Source organism: Lissotriton vulgaris, chromosome 1_1, assembly GCF_964263255.1.
Source record: "Lissotriton vulgaris chromosome 1_1, aLisVul1.2, whole genome shotgun sequence".
In the NCBI taxonomy this organism is placed as follows: Eukaryota; Metazoa; Chordata; class Amphibia; order Caudata; family Salamandridae; genus Lissotriton; species Lissotriton vulgaris.
The window spans coordinates 1,742,926,228-1,742,952,539 of record NC_141685.1 but is presented as its reverse complement, the minus strand read 5'-3'; the positions used below and the strand labels follow the sequence as shown (position 1 = coordinate 1,742,952,539).

At 46.6% G+C, this 26,312-nt stretch overlaps 1 protein-coding gene across 7 annotated transcripts in view; it reads right to left on the bottom strand.

The window, feature by feature from the left end:
- Positions 1–26,312, bottom strand: part of GRIP1 (glutamate receptor interacting protein 1) — a 1,198,832-nt gene that overhangs the window by 312,773 nt on the left and 859,747 nt on the right. The gene's annotated exons all lie outside the window — the stretch shown is intronic.

Here is a 26,312-nt window from a genome sequence, read left to right as displayed (position 1 = left end):
CCACTGGCCTGCATACCACCCTTTCCGCCATCTCCAAACTACACCATAAAAGCTACAACCATTCATGAACCCTCCTGCCTGATGTTGTGGCACTGCTCATGGAAAGGAGTGTGAAGCTGGTCCATCATGCAGTGAAAGGAGCGTGGAGAACTCAGCAATGCACAGGTGGGAAAAACACGCTGCCTTGGTTTGAAACTGAGCGAATCTCATTTTTTGCGCATTCAATCAATATTCCACTTTTCCTATAGTTACCTTTGATACAGCACGCTCGTTTAATATTTTAGACCTAATTATGCATTATTTCTAATCCTCTAAAGGCACCTAATTTAGTACCCTCACATTCTTAAACCATGTAAAGAATGAGAGAAGTTTTTTTCTTCCATTTCTTCTATTCTTCACTTGTATTTCAAAGGAGCAAGAGTCAACATTTTTGTTTCAGTTTCTGAAAGCCTCTGGTTTTGCGTTTTACTGTAAAAGGTTTTATACTCCGTGGAGATTTTCAGGCAGATCGCTCCGGTTTCCCCGGAGACTTGCTAGAGGGAATTCACTGCCTGCGCTCTGAGGAAGCGAGAAGGGAATGGGCTGCTCTCTGGGAATGATTGACACCGCCCGAGCCCGGAAGCAACGCCTGTCTCCTCGTCGCTTTACTATGAAAACTGCGGGGTGGATTCAGGAATGTGCAGAAAAGGAAGTTTCTCTTACACCAGGTGAAAACTGCACGAATGCTCACGTACCTCTTTTATAGATGTATTACACACACTTCCATGTGCACTGTATTTAACGGTCAAATGAGTGTCTAGGCACATGCTAGGACCCAGTGGCGTCGCGAAACTTGAGAGGGCCTCCTGAAAGGTATGTGGAGGGCCCCCCTACGGACTCAACCACGGCACTGAGCTGAGGGGGCCCCTGGAGCTTGCTCCCCTCCCCCGCACCGCGGGGGCCTATGTCACCCCACTGCTAGATCCTTCCCTAAGACTGAGCACTGGGCTAACACGTGCAGAATGTCATTTCCCTGCACTTTCAAAAGTGTCACTTTTCAATAAGCGTGGCGGGTGGGGGGTGGGGGGCTTCCTCACATTTCCTTTTCATTCGGCCAAGTAAAAAATCGGATTCAGGGCCAGGAGTACTTACTTCCGGAGAACACAAGAACAGATATTGTGCCCCAGCCTTATTTATTTATTTAGTTATGCTATATATATATAGCATGTACAAAGCCTGTGAGTGCTTTACAGAACACAAAGACCAGTATCTATGCAGAGGAATGCAGTCCTCTGTGGGAGCATGCTGACTCATGCATTCCACAGTCCGCAAGGGACCATTCCTTGACCTCCCACTGGAGGCGCTCTTTTCCCACGTTACCTTCTGCACATATTGTGCCCAGACGGGGTGTACATTACTTACAGGCAACACCCATTATGTGTAATTAGCAGAATTCATGGGGTATTATTTCATTTCTCTATTTGAGACCAAGAAATAGCTTTGTTAACAGACCTATGGAATGCATTATCAACGGTTCAACACTGTTAACATTTAATCACAGCATTATAACAAAAACAGATTAAGAAGTTCATATGTATTTAACATTTTTAAAGGACCTGCCCTTTAAAAAGTCTAAAAGTTCAGTTCTTCTTAAAGTAATTTTCACTGTTCATGTATCAATGGCTTTCATGATTTGGGGAGTTAACTACTGTCTATTTATCCCTTTTAATCAAATTCGTACATAGCATACTGTTAGCTAACTGTACATATACGTCCAGGTTCTACAGATGATTTAGGGTTTGAAGGTCAGGGTCGCAAATTAAAAAAATGCTAAAGCGTCCCTCCAATGGGTAAATCTGATTGGATGGCAGAAGAATGTGGAAGGAAAGTAGGAACACATGTTACAATGAGAGTGGAGGTTGGACACGGTGTGGCAAGGTACATGTGAGTGACAGACAGAAAACAAAGAAAAAGAACTATGAGGAAAACAATACAAAAATGAACAAGACCATGGCACCCATCGAAAATCTCACTTAACAAGATTGCTTATGTACCATGCACCAGAGCCCAGCAAAAGGGCAGTCATAACGCAGGTCATACAAATTGATATAAATGAAGTATCCCCTTTCATCCTTAAAACAGGTTGTTTTTGTGCAAATTATGGAAAGAGGATTACTGCACTTGAAGAGTTCAAAGCCAGATTACTGTTCCTGGTCGAGCTGAAAGAATTTTGCATTTTAAATCATAGTAGCACGTTTTATAAGTCAATCAAAAATCTGCAAGTGCCCCTCATGGCTTGTGAGTGCAGACAAAGATGTTGTCAGTTTCAGGAAAAGGAGAACAAGTTCAACATTAGCAGGGACAAAACGCAGAACGAGGTAAATGGCACAGGGTTGGTCGCCCAAGATAACCCATGCACTTTATCTGTACCCTAGTGCTGGCACCTTGTCACCACACTTTACCTTGTTTTCATACTGCATAAGAGGCCCTAGCATAATGGAATTAAAACATTTTAATACAGTGCCACCTCTCAAGTAAAATAATTTATTCAGGACACACCAACTGAGAAAACATTTTATCACAACTTTTCTCAAAAATGATGAATATTGTAAGCAAGCTAAAGAATATTACTCGGGCTTCACGCCACACACTCCAACAAGAATTTAAACACAACTGGTTTGCAATATGGCTATACAATTTATCAGAACAAATATATGAAGTGTAAAATGTACCAAGCAAAGTATATACAAAGGGCCTTATTAGGATGACGGACGGACTTTGCCCGCCCGTCATCCCATCGTAAATCGGGACCACCCGCCATAAGGGCGGGGGTCCCGGGGTGCTATTAGGATGTGCCCGCCACAGTGGCGGGCACATCCTGTATTTTCAGCATTGTGGCGGGCGGTGCTCTCTGCACCGCCCGTCACAATGCTGAAAATGCACTTTCACATTGTCATTTACAAAGCGGCAGGCACCGCTCGGTGCCTGCCACTCTGTAAATGACAATGAAGGGTGTGGGTACCACAGGTACCCCCCATGTGCACCCCCCCACCTGTACCTAACTCTGGGGGCCCGCCGGGGGCCCCCAGAGTGAAGAGCGCATGCCTTTCCGTGGCGGCATCGCCGCCGCGGAAAGGCACTGAAAACCAGACATTATAATATCTCTAGCGGTGTCTATTAGACACCGCCACCATATTATTCCTTTTCCGCCCCGGCCGCAAGGTGACCGGGGCGGAAAAGCGGTGGATGGTCTTTCCATTCGCCTTGGTCCCCCCCGCCATCCTAATATGGCGGGGGAAATCTGGGTATATCGGGCGGATTGCCTCCGCCAGGCTGGTGGTGGCAATCCGCCCGATATCATAATGGACCCCAATGTTCAGTCTTACATTTTTTTTTACGATTAATCCGATTTGTGAAAAACAAAATACATTATAAACAAAGGAGGCAAAACCTGCAAAGACTTTAGTGGGTATTAATGAGATTTTTTTTTAAAAAATTGAAATGTATTCTTGTCATTTTATTACATATTATTTTGGCCCCATGTCATATGTGAAACCTTCAGCCAGTCTAGGCTTTTTATAGCCACAAGCACTTGGCATGATGGAAGTTTTGAGCTCAGGCTAACAATGTTAGAAGGGAAAGTAAAAGTCTAAACTCCGTTGTGCTGCTGAATAAACTACCAGCACTGCCTGAGGCTGGGCCACATGAGCTCTCTGAACATATTTAACAATTCGGTCACTAGAGTTATGATCAGTTCTCTCTTTTAAAATCATACTGCGATACACAATTATAAACATGGTTCTGGCATACCTTTCCCCACATCTGACAAGCATATTCCAGCTTTAGGGCTGTCCCCGACAACAATCAAACACATCACACATGGTGGCCTGACCGTGGGCTCTTTTCAACATTTCACAAATGTGCAGCATTGCCACAGACTCGAAAAGCCCCAACAATACATCATATGAGCCCATTTCACACCGTGACCTGAGTTCAACATAAAGAGGGTGAGATTGCAAAAAACGAAGGTTCTCAAGGCTGGAAAGGGTGCAGGGAGTCTGTGCCTGATGCAGGCCGGGAGCTCGTGACATTTATGGAGCTATGTCTCTATCAGCAGATAAGATCATAGAATATTAGTCTTCAAAAGGGCCAGCAAAATTGTGGGGAAAACAAAAAGTAGCAGGGGGGCAACTGTTAATTTAGGTAAAATGTAGGTGTGCTATTGGCAAACTACATAATTTAGGTAAAAAGCAATGCTATATTATGCTGTTTGCGTGTAAAGTAGGTAAAATGACTTAAGACAGTGTAATGTAGCTAAAGAGCTCATATTAGTGGGGTGCCTCAGCTCGCAGACACCACCAACATGTAAGCACTTTGCAGAAAGAGGTGTCAGCGATCAGTGTCGAAAGACCTGTCGGCTACAGATCCTTTATTTGGCATTCGCCTCTAACTGTGCCACACACAAATAGACCACATTGCAAAATAGTCTGCTGCTACTTACTCAGTAATCTGGCAGTTTTGGCTCAACAGTTCGTATTTTCTTAATTTTCAGCATTTTCTTCCTGGTTTGATCACTGAGAATATCCTAGCACCTTGACGCCTTCTTGGTAAACACATGCTCGCCAAGTACTTCTTCATTCCTTTCCGATGGTAGAAGGCGGATGGTGTTCTGATCTGAAATGGATTCTGCCTCCCCGATTCCTTCACCATCGGCGATGAATGCAGAGGCAAATACAGAGGTTCTGCTTTATCATTCATACAGAGCCAGGCACAAACAGGCTGCACAGCACTTGAGCAGCCAACCTGGTCCGCGACTTCCATACAGGCACAGCGGGTGATGCAGGAGCTGCAGGCAGGAGACCTGACCTCAAACATCTGAATGGAGGGACCTCCTCCTCTCGGGTGTGCATGTGTGGATCATTGACTCTGGCCCTTCATCCAGATGACTTATGGCTGATATCCCGCCACCGTCGTCTCAGGCTAAATGTGTGAGCTCAGTGGTTCGTCCACTTCATACCTTCGAGATCGGTCATGCATATATATGAAGGAGAGCTCCTGCAGGCAGGTTCTAACCTTCAGCATGATCACTGACTGATTATCTGAGGTTCATTAAGATGGTTCAATTATGATTTTCGCAAGCACATTTTCTTAACCCTAAGACTATGAGGCTGCTACGTGGTGGCATGTAGCACTTACTACTTCCCAATACAAATATATAAACCAGCCTTGATGACATTGTGTAATCAGGACGTAATCTAAAAATGCTAACGGATATCTAATGTTTGTAGAAAGGGGAGTCTGGATTTTGGGGCTCATGACAATGTGCTCAGAGAGACTCCAGATATTTTATGGTGACATTTTTTTGTTCAAGAAAAGAGGTAGTGAGCACTTCCGTCACTGTCTCCACTGAGGCCAGCATTTCAAAAGGCACAGAACCAGATGCTCTGTAGCACGCGTCCCAGAGAACACCAAAGACAGGCACCTGTCATACGCATTCGGGTGAACCTGGGATCAAAGTGGAATCTGTCTGGCTGATTGCCTCCATATAGTTATACCATCTCTAATGTACTGAAACAGTGAAACGAGAGCAACGGGCATCGCTCTAAGTGGCACAAGGCCATCAGAAATGATGATCTCACCAGTCTCCATCTGAGGTAGAACAGTCTAAAGGCAAGAGATTGGCCTATAAATTCTCTGTCTCAAGTAAGTGCCCTTCGGCTGCCCCTTGTTAAAGTAAGAAGTTCGACGCGAAGAGTCAGATAATGCATTTGCGTCGGAGGTCCATTTGTCAGAGTGAAATCATACTTTACTTTCTGTGTTTACATATGTTACTCATTTATCCCAACTGCGAAAGGAAACCTTCATAGATATGACTGTGAATAAGGAAGTGGAGATCCAGAGGAACCTGCAAATAAAAATTAGACTTGTGCGTTTGAAGTAAAAAGTAAGTGAATTGAGGCAGCTCAGAGTAGAGTGGGGCAAGCAACTTTCATCATCTGTTGTTCTCGTGCGCCTTAGTAAGCTCATTCTAGGAAAAAGTTATTGCTAGAATAAAATTATTGTTGAATGTGATGTAAAGATGCAAAATAAGTTGATCATCTGTTTTTTAGTTTGTCTCATTGGTTGCAACTGAACAAAACAACAGTTAAACTAAGTCTCAGGAGAGCAGCCAGCAAATCAGCATTACAATGTTCTTATTCAGTAGTCTTTACCTTACAGAGCTGCAATTATGGAACTAGACAACATGTCTTGACACTCTAGGAAGCAACATCAGAAATCGCATGGCCTGTACAAGAATCTAGACGCTTATGACACAAATTACCAATGTGTTTGTGCCATCCACTCACACATTGAATTGTATACCTCGTCTTTGAGGATAGACATATTGATTAAAACTCTTTCACATGGCAAACAAAATTGAAAGTTTGATCTCATCCGAATAAGCTCGAATCTGTGTTTGGTCAGGAAAAGAGATATTTGTAGAAAGTTTAAGGTGGTGGCTTTTATAATGAATTGGAGAACCAGGCTTAACAGGCAATGAAACAGTGAATATTCAAGGTGCCATCCAATAGCATCCTTAATGTATTCACACACCAGAACAAAATTCAGCTATGGAACAGGTAATGCTATAGATGTTTCTCATATTAAGGATATTCTGATTTATTTGAAAATATTGCCAATGGTGAATAGGAAATCAAATATTTAGAGACATTGGAAGAATACTTCTAAGTAAAAGGATTAGGGTTAGTTACAAGAAAAGCTTTTTTTCACTTTAATGGGAAATCTGTTGCGCAAATTGAAAATATGCATTGATTAATTTCACATTTGGCAAAACAATCTAAAACTACATTCTGTCACCTAAAGTATCAGGAAGATGTTAATACAGGTTTGGTGTAAAGCTTTTCTTTCTCTTCATCGCCACTTTGGTACCTGATACTGATATATATCTCCCGCAATATGTTTCATATTAAACTATGTTGATACTGCTTTTATTGAAACTATAAATATCTGTACAATATTACAAAAAAGGCTAATAAAATATTCTAAAAGAAGTATTTGTATTAAATGTAGCAGCTTTGAGTGCCACTGATCATCCTCCTTACTGGCAGAGGAAGCTTCATGTCACAAAGAAGAGGAAACGGTTAACTATACATACACAGACACACATACACCCCATCCCCACCCCAAAAGTACTTGATGGAAGAAAAGCAAAGCTACAGAATCACATGTAGTGTACCCTTAAGTTGTCTATCTGAAACACTCTGTGGAAATAGCATGTTACAGCAACAACTCAGATAAAATATACAGAACCACAAACCTGCTGCTGTAACAATGCCCGCAAGTACATAATGAAGGCGAAAACATTTTTTTAAAATGAATGCCTGCCCTGCAACAGTATTGAACATGGTCAACCAGGGCTATGAAACTTCAATGCACTGGAGAATGCGATATTTCTAAAAACTTCAAAGCCTGGAAAGAAAGTTGAACTCAGTCTCATGACTGATGACTTTTCCATGGAATGTAACTTCTGTATATACAAAAATATAGTTTTGCGTTAGTTTACTTTAGGGACTAATAGGTCTTGTAAAGATATATCAATAATAAGTTCGGCCGACTGTATATCTTCTCCTCCCCTGGTGACATCACGGCGAGGGATAAAAGTTGAGTTAAATCTACCTTTAGAGACCTTTTGAAAAGGGAAATGAAGGAGATCGAGCTGATGAAGCCCGCTAATGTAGAGTACCTGTATGTACAAACCACCCTTAGTCAGGAGCCGTATCAGGTTATGCTCCCTAAAGGTAGGGATAGGGTCCTTTTAACCAGGTTTAGGCTGGGTCAGTTTGGAGGTCACCTTTCCTCCCTTCTAGGTCAGTTTGATCCGAAAGGAATCTTGGTATGCCTTTGTGATGAGCGCTCTTTGCAAACGTTGGCGCATTTTGTGTTTTTCTGTGGGTTTTACAGCAGTTACATCAGAAAGTTTTTAATCCCACTCTTGAGGGGGCACTTGCTTACCACACCAGATATCTGTTTGAGTGTGGTTAAAACACGTGTTACGGTTCAGGCGCTCCTTATTGTTTTAACTGGCAGTTTTGGCGATTTTTGTAGGATATGCATGCTGATTTTTTGAGGTGGGTTGCTCTTGATTATCTTGCATCTTATTTTATTGAAGACTGTATATCCGTTGGGAAGGGTTGCTAGATGACATTGTTTTTGATCTTGGCTATTTGCTCTGTGATTTTGTGCTTAATATTTTGCACTTTGCACTTTCTTGGTTGGTATTTTATTGCAAATGTATTGATTTTGCAATTCGACGCTTTATGAACCTATGGATAAGATCTTAAAAAAATATTTTTATGCATCTCATGCTTTTATGTGATTGTGCTTTTATGAACTCAATTATGTAATGACTAATGACGAACAATAAAAAGAAACAGTAAGAAAGAGTGTGTGCTACGTGGAGGGCAAGATCTCTGCTTTCCTGGCTTGTTCGATGACTCTGTCTCCACAAGCTGCACTTAATAGAGAAAAACATTTACTAGTATCCAGGAAGTGTTACAGCAGGGAATGGAGTGGGAAGTAGGGGACAACTGTGGCACAACTTTCTGCTACCTACACCACCTGCCGTAGTTGTTAAACAGTTTGATTCAGGTGGAAATGCAAGTTATTTATGTTGAACTTTATATTTTCATTCATCCAGTGTCTTCATTTTGAGAGGGATTTGAGGCATAGATGGTAGAGTGATCTTACATTGCAGTTTCACAATGGTTAATTCAGCCGCAACGCCCCATTTCCTCTCTATGAAGGGACTTAACATTTTCAAAAAACTTCAAAAACCCCATTGCGTTGCATGAGTCCAAAATAAGGGAATCCTCTCACTAAAACAAGTATTTTGCATGTACAGCAGAAAAAAGTAAAGCGCAATCAAATTAAAAATGGAAGCCTGTATTAGGAATAAAGAGGAGATTGCGAAATGCATAGCCCTTTTTCGACAGACATCTCTGCCTGCGGCGTATTAGCGTAGTAAATTTCACAATCTGAGTAATTAGTGTGAAAGACTAAAGGATTAGGAATTTACTGTGTGTCTGTAAGGCTGCTTTGAACGAAGGTTTAGCGCATATGCTCGCCATGAAATAAACATGACTTTGCATCTCATTAGAGACATTAACACGCATCAGCGCAGATGTCTCCCATCCTTCTGCATATAAATTTAATATGCCAAACAACTGTATAACACATTTTATCTTAATTTCATTGGCCAAGCTGAGGAATGCACAAATCCAGAGAAAGCACACTCAGTAGAAGACGCAATGTGATTTTAAATAAAATATAAAAAACTCAAATTTTAACTAAGTGGATCCAATTGTAGACATAGAACATATACTAGACATTAATGCATTGTAAGACAATGTGCTCTGTACAAAAAAAGAGTCTGTTTTGCTTTTACATTTTCATTCATTTTGCCTGTTGGGAAAAATGTAAGTGAAATTAGAATATTGTGTTAAAGGTATTTTAAAATTCTCTTTTTCAGTATTTTTATAACATTAAGAAAAATACACAAAACCATGAAATGAAAAATCAGTATGAAATACATGGGACTAGAGGATAGAGAAAAGACGAAAAGTCAGAAGCATGAAAGGATGTGATGGCAGCCTACCAAAATAGCAAGGTTAAGAATTCCTAGTAAAGGGAACAAATTAGTGGTGGGAGTTGACAAATGTATGAGTGAGAGGTAAAGCTCTGAGTAGAGTCAGGAAAGCTGCTTTAGTGCCAGCCTCCTGGGTCCCACTGATATAGGTTAAGACCCTCTGTAGGGGACGGCACAGAGGCATTGATCGGGCTTTAGACTAAGGGCCCGCGCAGAGCGCATCACTGCAAGAGATCTCAAGTCTAATAGGCTAGAGGCTGACCCTAATGGGGATGTTGATGCCGCGGGGGACCCCAATGCAAGTGCTGGAGGAGTGGAGAGAGAGAACCACCTCAACAGCAAGGAAAACTTAATTTTATGGCTTAGTTTGTACATTAAATATTGCTTAGAATTATTATATGGAAGAAAAGAAGGAGGGGATAGTTACTAAACAGAACCCACCCTATGACGTCACCTCTATGCTCGTGTGACTTATAGGATACATCTCGGTCTTCTCATAGGCGTGAATTATTCGATCAAGAAATGGCTAAAATCAAACAGAAAGTTCCGGCTGCAGAAAAATACATCTAAGAATAAATTGATTGAAAGTAAAGAAGAAATACACAAGCAATTTTTGCTAACATAACTTTTACCTTAAGCAAAGTAGAGCTTTGTTCACTATCAAAAACATATACAATTATAGATGGGTAATAGTGGATAACAGGGGTATTTTCCAACAAGGTGTTCTGAGTGACATCAAATAGACAATGAGAGCAAAGCTCAAGTTGTCTATGATGCCACTCAGAACTCCAAGGTGAAATACACCCATCATTTACTTTTTACCCATTTATATTTTTATGTTATATATGGCATCCCAAATCACCTGCCCTTGCTTTTACTGTGACCCAAAGGCAGAGTCCCAAATGCCACACGTCCCCCTTCTATCCCCTCTCCTCACCTCCTAAAGCAGTGCTAGCACTGAAAGGCTCACAGATAACCAGGTCAGATTAAATAACTTAGGTTTCCTACTCAGACTAGGTCATAGCAGTGAAAAAACGAAATACAGGGATGTTTTTCACCAAGGGGTTCTGAGTGATAACAAATAGACAACAAGAACAAATGTTTTCAGAACCCCCGTGTCCTGAATCTGTTCAAGTCGGAGCTCATGGGGATGTTCTTGGTCTGGATATGCTGGAGACGGATTGGGAGGTTCATCTCCAGAGTCCTCTGGTTGTGGTCAGGGAATGCATACTTCCATCCTACCGATTCCCACTTCTCTCAGAGGCATCCAAGGTGTTTTTGCTTTTTCAGCATGGGCAGCGAAAGGCGAGGCCACCACAATCTGGAGTTGTGCTCCGATGGCGTACGGTCCTTGCATGGCCTATATGCGGAGCATTCGTTAATGCGGGTGAGCTACAAGGTCTCTCAGTGCTTTGTGATTTAGCTCTGATCTGGACTTCCTTTATGAGGGTGTTCAGTTTGGCCTTGTGTCCTCTGCCCTTCATGTGCTCTGGCGTGGGTGCTTATTGTTGGACCTGCACTCCCAGCTCTTGCTTTTTATTCTGGTCTCATCCTCACCTCTGCCCCCTCACCTCGTTTTGTATGACCTTTGCACTGGTGATTCCTAGGCTGGGGTACATGGTGTCTGTTCGCCAGGCTATAGTTTTGCTACCATCTGGTCTTTCCCCTCTAGCTCTTCACTCCCAGGCTGCTGATGGGGGATGAGAGTAGTTGAACTAAAAAAAAAACCATGTGCTTCGGTCGACTTTACTATTTTGGGTGTCTAGGTATTAATCTCATCTCGCTTCCGGAATGTTTGTTGTTCAATTCCTTCCTTTCCAACTTGCTGGCATTTCTGTTTCAGGCAAAACACTTTCCATATAAAATAGGTGTTGTAATTCAGGAAGGCTAAGTTCTCCATCCTAGTAATCCATATAAACCAGAGCTACCTCCATCCCACATCCTGTCTAAAATACCTATCCTCAAACAGACTAAACCACAAGTACATAATTGAAGTGCGGTGTGACACAAGGACTCGGACAAAAGAACAAGACATCGGAGTAATGAGATGAATAGCCTTTAATCAAGGCATTGCTTCCTCATCATGTTTCCTTTCTTAGTTCTTACTTAAATGACGATATATATCCATGCCACTTTATGCTTCATCCAGCTCAACCAATCCATAAGAAAGCCAGGGAACCTGACTTTCAAAAGATCATTGTCAGTAACTGAGGCATAAGCATTTGGTTGACTCTGGTGAGGTCTACCACTTACACACAAATGTACATAGATTTGCATCAAACAAATGGCGAGTTATCAATATGCCATTTAGCATATTCTATTTAGCCTTTGTCTCTTGGGCACTAATAAGATTTCTTGGAATGTGGATGTTAAGTACTATTATGACTCTGGAATTTTGAGACCTTCATTGAAAACAATGAAGTGGCATAGGGCTAATAATATAGCCTCATAGCCTGCCGTCTATTAAAGGCCTGCTTAATCGTTAAAGTCCCGAGCCGAAGGCGAGTGACTTTTAACGAGACAGCGGGACTTTAATAGTCGGTATAGCCCTGCTACGAAGGGCTATAAGGCTATTAGAACATTCTGCCACTAGAGGGCAGAATGTTCTAACAAATTAAACAAAGGGTTCTCGAAGCTCGAGGGGATATAAATCCCCTCGAGATTCGAGAAGCCTTTGTAGAACATTGGAATGTTGATCTGCAGGCCTTTACCGGCCCGTAAAAGCAGGGAGCACTCCATTGTCTGCAATGGAGCTCCCAACATTCCAATGTTCTAATTGCTATTAAAACATTGGAATGTTGGTAGCTCCATTGAAAACAATGGAGTGCTCCGGGCTTATAATTGCTGGTATAAGCCCGGAGCTCCAACAGTCCATTGTTTATTTCTTCACAGTTCTGGCTGTGAACAAAAGCTTCAGGGGGCCTGAAGGGATTTCAATCCCCTCGTGCTCCCTGAAGGCTTTGTTTTATTTGTTAGAACATTCTGCCCTCTAGTGGCAGAATGTTCTAAAAGCCTTATAGCGCTTCGTAGCAGGGCCATACCGGCTATTAAAGTCCAGCTGCCTTGTTAAAGTCCCTCGCCTTCGGCTCGGGCCTTTATTAGCCGGTATAGCCCGCTACGGCAGGTTATAAGGCTATAGTATTGACCTTTTGCACCAACATTCCAATTTTTGTCTTTCTGTCTCTCCCCGTTTATTTTAGAACAATATACCGTTAGTGGGTGTGATATTGTAAAAGCATTATAGTCCTTGCCTCCGACTAGAATAGTTGGCAAAAGCCCTCTCTCTCATTATCGAGCTTCACCAACAGTTCAGGCCTGCAATTCACATTTTTGGTCTTTAACAAACAAAATAGCCCCCTGCAGCTGGCTATAATGCTATACCATTAACCTGGGTGTTGGTCAATAACACATTATTATAGCCTTATAGCCAGCCGTAGAGGGCTATACCGACTATTAAAGGCCCTCTCCAGCGTTAAAGGCCCGAGCCGAAGGCGAGGGCCTTTAACAAGGGAGAGGGACTTTAATAGCCGCCGGCATAGGCCAGCTACGAAGGGCTATTAGGCTATTAGAACATTCTGCCACTAGAGGGCAGAATGTTCAAACAAAAAAAAAACAAATCCTTATGGAAGTGTGAGGGGATTGGAATCCCCTCAGGCTCCCTGAAGCCTTTGTTCACAGCCAGAGCTGTGAACAAAGAAACATCGGAATGTTGGAGCTCCGGGCTTATACCAGCCAATATAAGCCCAGAGCACTCCATTGTCTTCAATGGAGCTCCCAACATTCCAATGGTCTAATATTCTTTATTTGATTAACTGGGTTGAGCCACAGTCGAGGACTTGTAAATAGGATAAGACAAAATCATTCACCAGTAGCTTGCCTAAGAGTGAAGAGATGGGACATGCACAGGCCTGTGAGGTGTGGTTGAGGAGGATGCGTAAAAATTGTCATATTGCCCGTGTTATTAGGAATTAAGGACTACTCATTACCCTTCCTTCCGTCTTATCGGTTTTTATCTTTGGCTCATGCCCATAACTGTGGGGTGGAACATTAACAGCCATCAACGCTCACGGACAAAGGCAATACTGCTTACTATTTGGACCTCATTACAAACTCCAGCAATAGAACCCATGGCTTCTAAGGGGATGTAGCATGAGGAGGAGTTAAATGAGCAGTACCTGAACCCAAAAAAGTGATGAGCATCATGAAAAGCAACATCAACGAGAGGATAATAGGGATTTAACTGGATATTCTACAAACTCACTGCTACGATCGATGAAGAGTTAGGGTCCTTTTTGGTGTCTAACATAGACAGTACAGTACCAATTTGCTCAGTTGAGCAATACTTCTCAATCATACTGAAAAGAAATGTTGAGGGGAAAAGACAGTGCAGAATATAGCCAGGCCAGGCTACATACAGAGTACAAACTTTCATATATGTGAGAACAATCCATATGGCCGAGATACCCGCCACCCCCTCTCAACACAATCCCCAAGAATTGGGAAACCGGAAACAGTTCTTGAACTTTTGGAAGGCGGGAAGGGAGTCACCCTTCCCGGCCGTATTTATTAAAATATGAAACAAAAGGAAAACATTAAAATAACAGTTTCATATAATGTACAATTTCAATTCCACATTGCGATGTTTGGCTAACCTTAACAGATCTCTAATACAAAGGTTCTCCTAGCCGAACTAACATCCTACAAAACATTTGACTTGAAATTGTACATCCTAACGTTAAGGGCCAACGGCAAGGTCGTAACCGGTGTCAGATCCCTAAACCAGAAATACCCCCCTCACTTGTGAGAGGAGCGACCGCACAGAGGCGTACCTCAAGTGCATCTACCAATTTCCCTTTGTACTTGACGGGGGCCCCAATAAACTCGACGCCATTTAAACGGTCGTTCGAGGACTCGTGTGAGGTGTCTCAAAAGGTAGCGTAAACCCCCTCCCGCACCCCACACAACTTACCCATCTGCCGTCGCAGATGTCCTGGCCCTGGGAAATTCCCCAGGAGGGGCCGTAGCCCCTCCTATCCAGGAAGGGGCCTTGACCACCTTTCCTTTCCTTCCGGCGGCTTCTCCTTAGACAGGACCGCCTCCCCGTTGAGGGGCCAATTGGCCACCTCCCCTGCGCGCTCCCATCCGTAATGGGTGACGCCCCCTCATAGGGATCTTCGAATTACTGCTCACCGATCATGACCTTACCGCCACAGGCCGGATAGTTGACCGGCTATCCGGACCCCCCACAACACTCCTGCCTAAAGGTCATTTCATAAAGTCTTTAGCCAGGCTATCAGGTCTCCTATGAGTAACTCGTTCCCCATCTGGGACAAATGAACACCATCCCCCGAATACATACTGTCCCCTTTAATACAACCATGCGAAATAGAATGCAGTGTACTTGAACGGAACAGTCTACTCACTTTATTATTAATTTTCCTTACTGAATGATTCAGAGCAGAAACAGAAATAGCCCCCCGCCACACTTTCCGTGGGATCATATGGGACCATGCAATTGTTCACCCTGGAACTCTTCTCGCCAACCAACTTACCGTGGAAAGCATCGCCTCAAGAAGAAGTCGTCTACCAGTGGTCACCAAATCATTGCCCTCAAGATGTACTATGACTACAGACGGCGGTGACCTTGTCCGCCCTAACAAACCCTCGAAAAATGATCGAAACTGGTCAATACAGAGCCCGCCCTTTCGGTAGAAGGACACACTGTACCCGTATTCCCCAGCCACGTGAATCATGTCACCTGCTTTGAATACGTCCGCGGCACGCCTCACGTATGAGTGGCCCACGACCCACACCTCCTTTTTCACAGCCGGTAATGTCTGACCGCTGGCCCCCCGGTGTCGGGTCGACTGGACAGTCCGCCCCGCCTCGTAGGCTTGCGCAACTGAAAACCAACAAAACAAGAAGCGTGAGTACATCATTACAGCTTCACAACATGTGCAACCGCACATACCTCTTATAACAGTTCGAGGACCAACGCCCCACACGTTTTACTTGTTCAACATTCAGACACCTGGCTGTAGCTTCCGTAGCAGCCCCTATCCGAAAGGAATGGGTCCCAAAGTCGCCGGGGTTCAAGCCCGCGGCAGAAATCGACATCGCAAGCACCCGCTGAAACTGAAACCTCGTCAGTGGGGTGGCGTCAGCGTGTCTTAACAAGGTCCCCCCCCATGCTGCCACCCTCTGTGCTAAATATTCCTCTACGCACCCAACAGGGCACATGGCAGACCCGGGGATCCTCTGGATGATTACGCAGTCCCCGATTGCATCCTGATCGGATTTGGACCTGACAAACGAGACCGTCATCGTCTCCTCCCTGACCTGAATGTGTTCCCGGCACAGTCCCCCCATCGTATCCTGCTTGTTCTTTGCCACTAATTCGCTCACCCGCATAGCCCCATGGAATGCTAATGCAAATGCGGCTCGGAACAACACTGCTTCGTACTGGGATGAACATGTTACCGGTAGCACGGATAATAACAGGGCCAACCTATCCAGACCTATCGGGTGCCTATCGTCTACTCTGCGACCCTCAAGGCGTTGCCACCCACGTAGCGCTTTCTGCACAACGAAAGACGCTGTCGGGTCCTGGATCCCATGAGCCCTTGCCATGAAGGAAATGGCGGCCCGATGCCTCTGGGCCGTAGCTACTGACTTGCCTGCGTGACGTAAAGAGAGCAGGAATCTCACTACACACTCTTCCAGACCCCAAAGCTCCCTCCCGGCAGTACCCAAAAAGGCCCAATAGGAACGGAACGCCCCTTCATATGCCTTCCTCGTCCTGGGTGCTAAACTCTCTCCCACGAGGTCTTGTAGTTCGGGGCACCGAGAGACCAGAGAGCTTCGGGAAAGGGTGCCGCCACCGGGTCCGCTGTGGGCAGAAAACCCCAGAAGGCCTGCATACGGAAACGAGAGAGCGCATCAGCCGCTTGGTAGTTTAGTCTGCCCTGTTCCCATGATGCACTGGGCCAGGGACAGACTGATTTGCATATAGCCAGGTTCTGAGCTGGGATGGGGCAGTGAGATAAATAACGGTGATGGATCAAGCCCTGATCTTTGGACTGGGTAAGAGTGGTCTGCTCAATTCAGACACTCTGTTCATCACCACCCCCTTTTGTAAATCGATTTTGGCCACTATAGGTGTGGCAGGGTATACTCAGACATGAGTCCCTTTCTCACTGCTCCATCAGGATTCAAGCAAGCCGGGCCGAAGAGGCTGAAATGCCAGAAACCGGTCCCCGGTAGCTTGTCTCCTTTCTGGTAAAGAATTGGCTTGGTAGTTTAGTCTGCCCTGTTCCCATGATGCACTGGGCCAGGGACAGACTGATTTGCATATAGCCAGGTTCTGAGCTGGGATGGGGCAGTGAGATAAATAACGGTGATGGATCAAGCCCTGATCTTTGGACTGGGTAAGAGTGGTCTGCTCAATTCAGACACTCTGTTCATCACCACCCCCTTTTGTAAATCGATTTTGGCCACTATAGGTGTGGCAGGGTATACTCAGACATGAGTCCCTTTCTCACTGCTCCATCAGGATTCAAGCAAGCCGGGCCGAAGAGGCTGAAATGCCAGAAACCGGTCCCCGGTAGCTTGTCTCCTTTCTGGTAAAAATTTGGCTTGGTAGTTTAGTCTGCCCTGTTCCCATGATGCACTGGGCCAGGGACAGACTGATTTGCATATAGCCAGGTTCTGAGCTGGGATGGGGCAGTGAGATAAATAACGGTGATGGATCAAGCCCTGATCTTTGGACTGGGTAAGAGTGGTCTGCTCAATTCAGACACTCTGTTCATCACCACCCCCTTTTGTAAATCGATTTTGGCCACTATAGGTGTGGCAGGGTATACTCAGACATGAGTCCCTTTCTCACTGCTCCATCAGGATTCAAGCAAGCCGGGCCGAAGAGGCTGAAATGCCAGAAACCGGTCCCCGGTAGCTTGTCTCCTTTCTGGTAAAGAATTGGCTTGGTAGTTTAGTCTGCCCTGTTCCCATGATGCACTGGGCCAGGGACAGACTGATTTGCATATAGCCAGGTTCTGAGCTGGGATGGGGCAGTGAGATAAATAACGGTGATGGATCAAGCCCTGATCTTTGGACTGGGTAAGAGTGGTCTGCTCAATTCAGACACTCTGTTCATCACCACCCCCTTTTGTAAATCGATTTTGGCCACTATAGGTGTGGCAGGGTATACTCAGACATGAGTCCCTTTCTCACTGCTCCATCAGGATTCAAGCAAGCCGGGCCGAAGAGGCTGAAATGCCAGAAACCGGTCCCCGGTAGCTTGTCTCCTTTCTGGTAAAGAATTGGCTTGGTAGTTTAGTCTGCCCTGTTCCCATGATGCACTGGGCCAGGGACAGACTGATTTGCATATAGCCAGGTTCTGAGCTGGGATGGGGCAGTGAGATAAATAACGGTGATGGATCAAGCCCTGATCTTTGGACTGGGTAAGAGTGGTCTGCTCAATTCAGACACTCTGTTCATCACCACCCCCTTTTGTAAATCGATTTTGGCCACTATAGGTGTGGCAGGGTATACTCAGACATGAGTCCCTTTCTCACTGCTCCATCAGGATTCAAGCAAGCCGGGCCAAAGAGGCTGAAATGCCAGAAACCGGTCCCCGGTAGCTTGTCTCCTTTCTGGTAAAGAATTGGCTTGGTAGTTTAGTCTGCCCTGTTCCCATGATGCACTGGGCCAGGGACAGACTGATTTGCATATAGCCAGGTTCTGAGCTGGGATGGGGCAGTGAGATAAATAACGGTGATGGATCAAGCCCTGATCTTTGGACTGGGTAAGAGTGGTCTGCTCAATTCAGACACTCTGTTCATCACCACCCCCTTTTGTAAATCGATTTTGGCCACTATAGGTGTGGCAGGGTATACTCAGACATGAGTCCCTTTCTCACTGCTCCATCAGGATTCAAGCAAGCCGGGCCGAAGAGGCTGAAATGCCAGAAACCGGTCCCCGGTAGCTTGTCTCCTTTCTGGTAAAGAATTGGCTTGGTAGTTTACTGCCCTGTTCCCATGATGCACTGGGCCAGGGACGGACTGATTTGCATATAGCCAGGTTCTGAGCTGGGATGGGGCAGTGTGATAAATAACGGTGATGGATCAAGCCCTGATCTTTGGACTGGGTAAGAGTGGTCTGCTCAATTCAGACACTCTGTTCATCACCACCCCCTTTTGTAAATCGATTTTGGCCACTATAGGTGTGGCAGGGTATACTCAGACATGAGTCCCTTTCTCACTGCTCCATCAGGATTCAAGCAAGCCGGGCCGAAGAGGCTGAAATGCCAGAAACCGGTCCCCGGTAGCTTGTCTCCTTTCTGGTAAAGAATTGGCTTGGTAGTTTAGTCTGCCCTGTTCCCATGATGCACTGGGCCAGGGACGGACTGATTTGCATATAGCCAGGTTCTGAGCTGGGATGGGGCAGTGAGATAAATAACGGTGATGGATCAAGCCCTGATCTTTGGACTGGGTAAGAGTGGTCTGCTCAATTCAGACACTCTGTTCATCACCACCCCCTTTTGTAAATCGATTTTGGCCACTATAGGTGTGGCAGGGTATACTCAGACATGAGTCCCTTTCTCACTGCTCCATCAGGATTCAAGCAAGCCGGGCCGAAGAGGCTGAAATGCCAGAAACCGGTCCCCGGGAGCTTGTCTCCTTTCTGGTAAAGAATTGGCTTGGTAGTTTAGTCTGCCCTGTTCCCATGATGCACTGGGCCAGGGACAGACTGATTTGCATATAGCCAGGTTCTGAGCTGGGATGGGGCAGTGAGATAAATAACGGTGATGGATCAAGCCCTGATCTTTGGACTGGGTAAGAGTGGTCTGCTCAATTCAGACACTCTGTTCATCACCACCCCCTTTTGTAAATCGATTTTGGCCACTATAGGTGTGGCAGGGTATACTCAGACATGAGTCCCTTTCTCACTGCTCCATCAGGATTCAAGCAAGCCGGGCCGAAGAGGCTGAAATGCCAGAAACCGGTCCCCGGTAGCTTGTCTCCTTTCTGGTAAAGAATTGGCTTGGTAGTTTAGTCTGCCCTGTTCCCATGATGCACTGGGCCAGGGACAGACTGATTTGCATATAGCCAGGTTCTGAGCTGGGACTGGGCAGTGAGATAAATAACAGTGATGGATCAAGCCCTGATCTTTGGACTGGGTAAGAGTGGTCTGCTCAATTCAGACACTCTGTTCATCACCACCCCCTTTTGTAAATCGATTTTGGCCACTATAGGTGTGGCAGGGTATACTCAGACATGAGTCCCTTTCTCACTGCTCCATCAGGATTCAAGCAAGCCGGGCCGAAGAGGCTGAAATGCCAGAAACCGGTCCCCGGTAGCTTGTCTCCTTTCTGGTAAAGAATTGGCTTGGTAGTTTAGTCTGCCCTGTTCCCATGATGCACTGGGCCAGGGACAGACTGATTTGCATATAGCCAGGTTCTGAGCTGGGATGGGGCAGTGAGATAAATAACGGTGATGGATCAAGCCCTGATCTTTGGACTGGGTAAGAGTGGTCTGCTCAATTCAGACACTCTGTTCATCACCACCCCCTTTTGTAAATCGATTTTGGCCACTATAGGTGTGGCAGGGTATACTCAGGCATGAGTCCCTTTCTCACTGCTCCATCAGGATTCAAGCAAGCCGGGCCGAAGAGGCTGAAATGCCAGAAACCGGTCCCCGGTAGCTTGTCTCCTTTCTGGTAAAGAATTGGCTTGGTAGTTTAGTCTGCCCTGTTCCCATGATGCACTGGGCCAGGGACAGACTGATTTGCATATAGCCAGGTTCTGAGCTGGGATGGGGCAGTGAGATAAATAACGGTGATGGATCAAGCCCTGATCTTTGGACTGGGTAAGAGTGGTCTGCTCAATTCAGACACTCTGTTCATCACCACCCCCTTTTGTAAATCGATTTTGGCCACTATAGGTGTGGCAGGGTATACTCAGGCATGAGTCCCTTTCTCACTGCTCCATCAGGATTCAAGCAAGCCGGGCCGAAGAGGCTGAAATGCCAGAAACCGGTCCCCGGTAGCTTGTCTCCTTTCTGGTAAAGAATTGGCTTGGTAGTTTAGTCTGCCCTGTTCCCATGATGCACTGGGCCAGGGACAGACTGATTTGCATATAGCCAGGTTCTGAGCTGGGATGGGGCAGTGAGATAAATAACGGTGATGGATCAAGCCCTGATCTTTGGACTGGGTAAGAGTGGTCTGCTCAATTCAGACACTCTGTTCATCACCACCCCCTTTTGTAAATCGATTTTGGCCACTATAGGTGTGGCAGGGTATACTCAGGCATGAGTCCCTTTCTCACTGCTCCATCAGGATTCAAGCAAGCCGGGCCGAAGAGGCTGAAATGCCAGAAACCGGTCCCCGGTAGCTTGTCTCCTTTCTGGTAAAGAATTGGCTTGGTAGTTTAGTCTGCCCTGTTCCCATGATGCACTGGGCCAGGGACAGACTGATTTGCATATAGCCAGGTTCTGAGCTGGGATGGGGCAGTGAGATAAATAACGGTGATGGATCAAGCCCTGATCTTTGGACTGGGTAAGAGTGGTCTGCTCAATTCAGACACTCTGTTCATCACCACCCCCTTTTGTAAATCGATTTTGGCCACTATAGGTGTGGCAGGGTATACTCAGACATGAGTCCCTTTCTCACTGCTCCATCAGGATTCAAGCAAGCCGGGCCGAAGAGGCTGAAATGCCAGAAACCGGTCCCCGGTAGCTTGTCTCCTTTCTGGTAAAGAATTGGCTTGGTAGTTTAGTCTGCCCTGTTCCCATGATGCACTGGGCCAGGGACAGACTGATTTGCATATAGCCAGGTTCTGAGCTGGGATGGGGCAGTGAGATAAATAACGGTGATGGATCAAGCCCTGATCTTTGGACTGGGTAAGAGTGGTCTGCTCAATTCAGACACTCTGTTCATCACCACCCCCTTTTGTAAATCGATTTTGGCCACTATAGGTGTGGCAGGGTATACTCAGACATGAGTCCCTTTCTCACTGCTCCATCAGGATTCAAGCAAGCCGGGCCGAAGAGGCTGAAATGCCAGAAACCGGTCCCCGGTAGCTTGTCTCCTTTCTGGTAAAGAATTGGCTTGGTAGTTTAGTCTGCCCTGTTCCCATGATGCACTGGGCCAGGGACAGACTGATTTGCATATAGCCAGGTTCTGAGCTGGGATGGGGCAGTGAGATAAATAACGGTGATGGATCAAGCCCTGATCTTTGGACTGGGTAAGAGTGGTCTGCTCAATTCAGACACTCTGTTCATCACCACCCCCTTTTGTAAATCGATTTTGGCCACTATAGGTGTGGCAGGGTATACTCAGACATGAGTCCCTTTCTCACTGCTCCATCAGGATTCAAGCAAGCCGGGCCGAAGAGGCTGAAATGCCAGAAACCGGTCCCCGGTAGCTTGTCTCCTTTCTGGTAAAGAATTGGCTTGGTAGTTTAGTCTGCCCTGTTCCCATGATGCACTGGGCCAGGGACAGACTGATTTGCATATAGCCAGGTTCTGAGCTGGGATGGGGCAGTGAGATAAATAACGGTGATGGATCAAGCCCTGATCTTTGGACTGGGTAAGAGTGGTCTGCTCAATTCAGACACTTTGTTCATCACCACCCCCTTTTGTAAATCGATTTTGGCCACTATAGGTGTGGCAGGGTATACTCAGACATGAGTCCCTTTCTCACTGCTCCATCAGGATTCAAGCAAGCCGGGCCGAAGAGGCTGAAATGCCAGAAACCGGTCCCCGGTAGCTTGTCTCCTTTCTGGTAAAGAATTGGCTTGGTAGTTTAGTCTGCCCTGTTCCCATGATGCACTGGGCCAGGGACAGACTGATTTGCATATAGCCAGGTTCTGAGCTGGGATGGGGCAGTGAGATAAATAACGGTGATGGATCAAGCCCTGATCTTTGGACTGGGTAAGAGTGGTCTGCTCAATTCAGACACTCTGTTCATCACCACCCCCTTTTGTAAATCGATTTTGGCCACTATAGGTGTGGCAGGGTATACTCAGACATGAGTCCCTTTCTCACTGCTCCATCAGGATTCAAGCAAGCCGGGCCGAAGAGGCTGAAATGCCAGAAACCGGTCCCCGGTAGCTTGTCTCCTTTCTGGTAAAGAATTGGCTTGGTAGTTTAGTCTGCCCTGTTCCCATGATGCACTGGGCCAGGGACAGACTGATTTGCATATAGCCAGGTTCTGAGCTGGGATGGGGCAGTGAGATAAATAACGGTGATGGATCAAGCCCTGATCTTTGGACTGGGTAAGAGTGGTCTGCTCAATTCAGACACTCTGTTCATCACCACCCCCTTTTGTAAATCGATTTTGGCCACTATAGGTGTGGCAGGGTATACTCAGACATGAGTCCCTTTCTCACTGCTCCATCAGGATTCAAGCAAGCCGGGCCGAAGAGGCTGAAATGCCAGAAACCGGTCCCCGGTAGCTTGTCTCCTTTCTGGTAAAGAATTGGCTTGGTAGTTTAGTCTGCCCTGTTCCCATGATGCACTGGGCCAGGGACAGACTGATTTGCATATAGCCAGGTTCTGAGCTGGGATGGGGCAGTGAGATAAATAACGGTGATGGATCAAGCCCTGATCTTTGGACTGGGTAAGAGTGGTCTGCTCAATTCAGACACTCTGTTCATCACCACCCCCTTTTGTAAATTGGTTCATCACCCCCGGCACGTGTCGCGCCCTAAACAGTACATTCAGTTGCATGCACAACAACACAATTTCCTTGAGCAGTCTCAGAATCAATTTGCAACGTGCTGCCTGACTATTGATACACTCAACCACGGTCATGTTATCAGACCAGAACACCACAGAGTGATTCCTAAACCCTTCTGGCCATGTTTTCAAGGCCACCAGAATAGGGAACAGTTCGAGAAAAGCAATGTTACTTGTCAACCCGCACTCATGCCACCATGACGGCCATTTTTGAGCCAACCATTGTGTACCCAATATGGCGCCAAAACCCATACTCCCCGTCGAGTCTGTCCATAGCCCCAACTCCTCGGAAGACACTGCTGGTTTATTCCAGACAATTCGACCATTGAAATCCGCCAGGAATGCAATCCAAATGCGCATGTCCTGGCGAACCTCTGCCGAGAGTCTCGTACGATGATGTCCTTCCTTCAAGCCGACCATGGACTGTGCAATCGAGCGAGAAAAGGGGCGCGCCATCGGCATTACTCTTAGGGCAAAATTCAACTGACCCACCACCTGTTGCAATTGATGCAGGTTCACTTTCGTTGCACGAATACATGTCTCAAGGGATAACCTGAATTTTAACACTTTTTCTTTCGGTAATCGAAAACACCCTTCCACCGAGTCGAGTTCGATCCCCAGAAACTCGATCAAGGTCGAGGGACCCACCGTCTTACCTGGCGCCAATGGCACACCGAATTGATTCATTAGGACACAAAATTCATGTAAGGCATGTCCACACTCAGAATCCCCGGCTGCCCCCAGAAAGAGAAAGTCATCGAGATAGTGCATAACATGTTGAAAACCTGTCTTCCTCGTGAATACCCACTGCAGAAAACAACAGAATTTCTCGAAATAGGCACATGAAATCGAGCATCCCATTGGCATACATTTATCCATGTAATAGCGACCCTGAAACTGAAAACCAAGGAGACGCTGATCGTCTGGGTGTACCGGGAGCAACCGGAACGCTGACTCGATGTCCGATTTGGCCATCAGCGTCCCGGGTCCCAGGCGATTTAACATGGCGACGGCCTCATCGAAGGATGCGTACCGCACCGAACATACTTCCGGGTCTATCGCGTCATTCACGGAAAGACCACGTGGGGCTGACAAATTATGTATCAGCCGAAACTCACCCGGGTCCTTCTTTGGAACCACCCCTAGAGGAGAACACACAAAATTAGCAACTGGTGGCAAATCGAATGGACCGGCGACACGACCTCGAGTCACCTCTTTCCCAATCTTTACCTGCACCACTGCCGTGTGCTGTAAGACCGACATTTGATTCTTACAGTCCGGTACCCCCTGAAAATCCCCCACTGGGATGCGGAAACCATATGAAAACCCGTTCCGTAACACCCCAGCGGAAGCATGATCCGGGTATTCGCTGAGCCAAGGAATCATTGCCATGGTACCAATCGGGGTCGGTAAAGGCGCCCCTCGAACTATATTAGACCTGTTTGGCGCCTCCCTTACCACCGTTATCACCCGTTTTGGCTCTGCACATGGACTCAGGATGGGATGGCTGCCCGCACCCCCCACACTCATGTCTGAATTTGCATGACCCCTGGGGCCTGGTACATTTGCCTCTGTTAAAATTCCAACAGATCCCCCTTTTACCTGTGTTGCCACTCGGCTTCGTGTGGAACTCGTTACCTGCACCCGTCCGAAAGGGCGTCCCAGAGTTTTGGCGGGAGGATTCCCCCCCGTTACTCCCTACTAGTGGCACCTTCAACATCCCTGTACTCTCCATTTTTTGCCAAGACACAGAGTCGTAACAGTCCCAAGACAACAACGGGTTGTGTTCTTTAGCTTTTCTAAACAGATTATCATAGCAGAACCACTGATTGCCCCCATATGCCACAGAATACTCCATAATACGTGACTGATAAATGGGTAACTCGGTCAACAACTCAGGCCTGCGCTCCCCCATGATGGAAGTAAAAATTCCCCACGCTCTGCCCCAAGTACCAATGGTCTCGTCGACCTTAAAGGCGGCCATTTTTGCGCGCCAAACACTCGGATGCATGAGCTCCTTTTGACTCTTCACATGCTCGATCTCGTAATGGTCGGTAAGCAATGAAAACATGTTTACATATTTATCCGCCCAAATCAATTCCTTGACTTCTAGTGGGACGTGCTGGGCAATCTTCTCCTTTCGAGAAGGTGCAGACTCCCCCCCGCAATCGGCAATGGCCGCTTACCTGAAGTAGACCCCACGCTTGTCGCCGAACTTGGGCCTGCTGTACTTCCAACCGCCAGGACCTGTGGGGGAACAGAAGATGGCGTCTTCGCAGCCTCCCTAGATTCCCGCAGTTGCCTCATCACTGCCCGGGCGTCGTCAGCCGTGGCGCCCTCGCTATCGTTTCCCAACCACGCTGCCAATTGTGCCGCTAACTCTGGGGGCATGTCTTCCCTGTTCGTAGGGGTGACCACCACAGGGATTGGATTCCCCTCCTTCGGCGCCGGGGTTGGCTCCTCTCGCGGGGCTTCGGGAACCGGGGTCTCCCCCCCAAGTGCTCCCCTTCTGGGCCTCTTGCTTTTTTCACCGGGAATTATTCCCTGTAAAGGCCGTTTCGGTCCTCCCTCCCCGTCCATAGCCTCAACCTTTCTCTTCAGATCGGCTATCTCCTTCATGAGTATGCGGAGCATCTCCTCGGTACCGACCCGCTTTCCGACCTTCTTGGGCATTCTTAGACGGGATATCTGTAAGACAAAAAGAGGGATTACAACGCTCAAAATTGCTCTTCGTTCCGTCTCGAGCTCACGTGCAGCGGGGAGGTGCAGCTTCAGAGCACAGGAACAAGAGGATGCTTTCTTGGCTTCCGCTCCTTTTATCCGTCTTCAGGGTGGGCGTGAACCCGCCCCCGCCTGCCTCCGAGGGCGTGGCCGGCCGCGTTGGTGTCTAGGCCAGCCCACTCTAGGGCGGGAAAAAGGCGCGCCGCGGCTACGCCGCTTCGGGCATACCA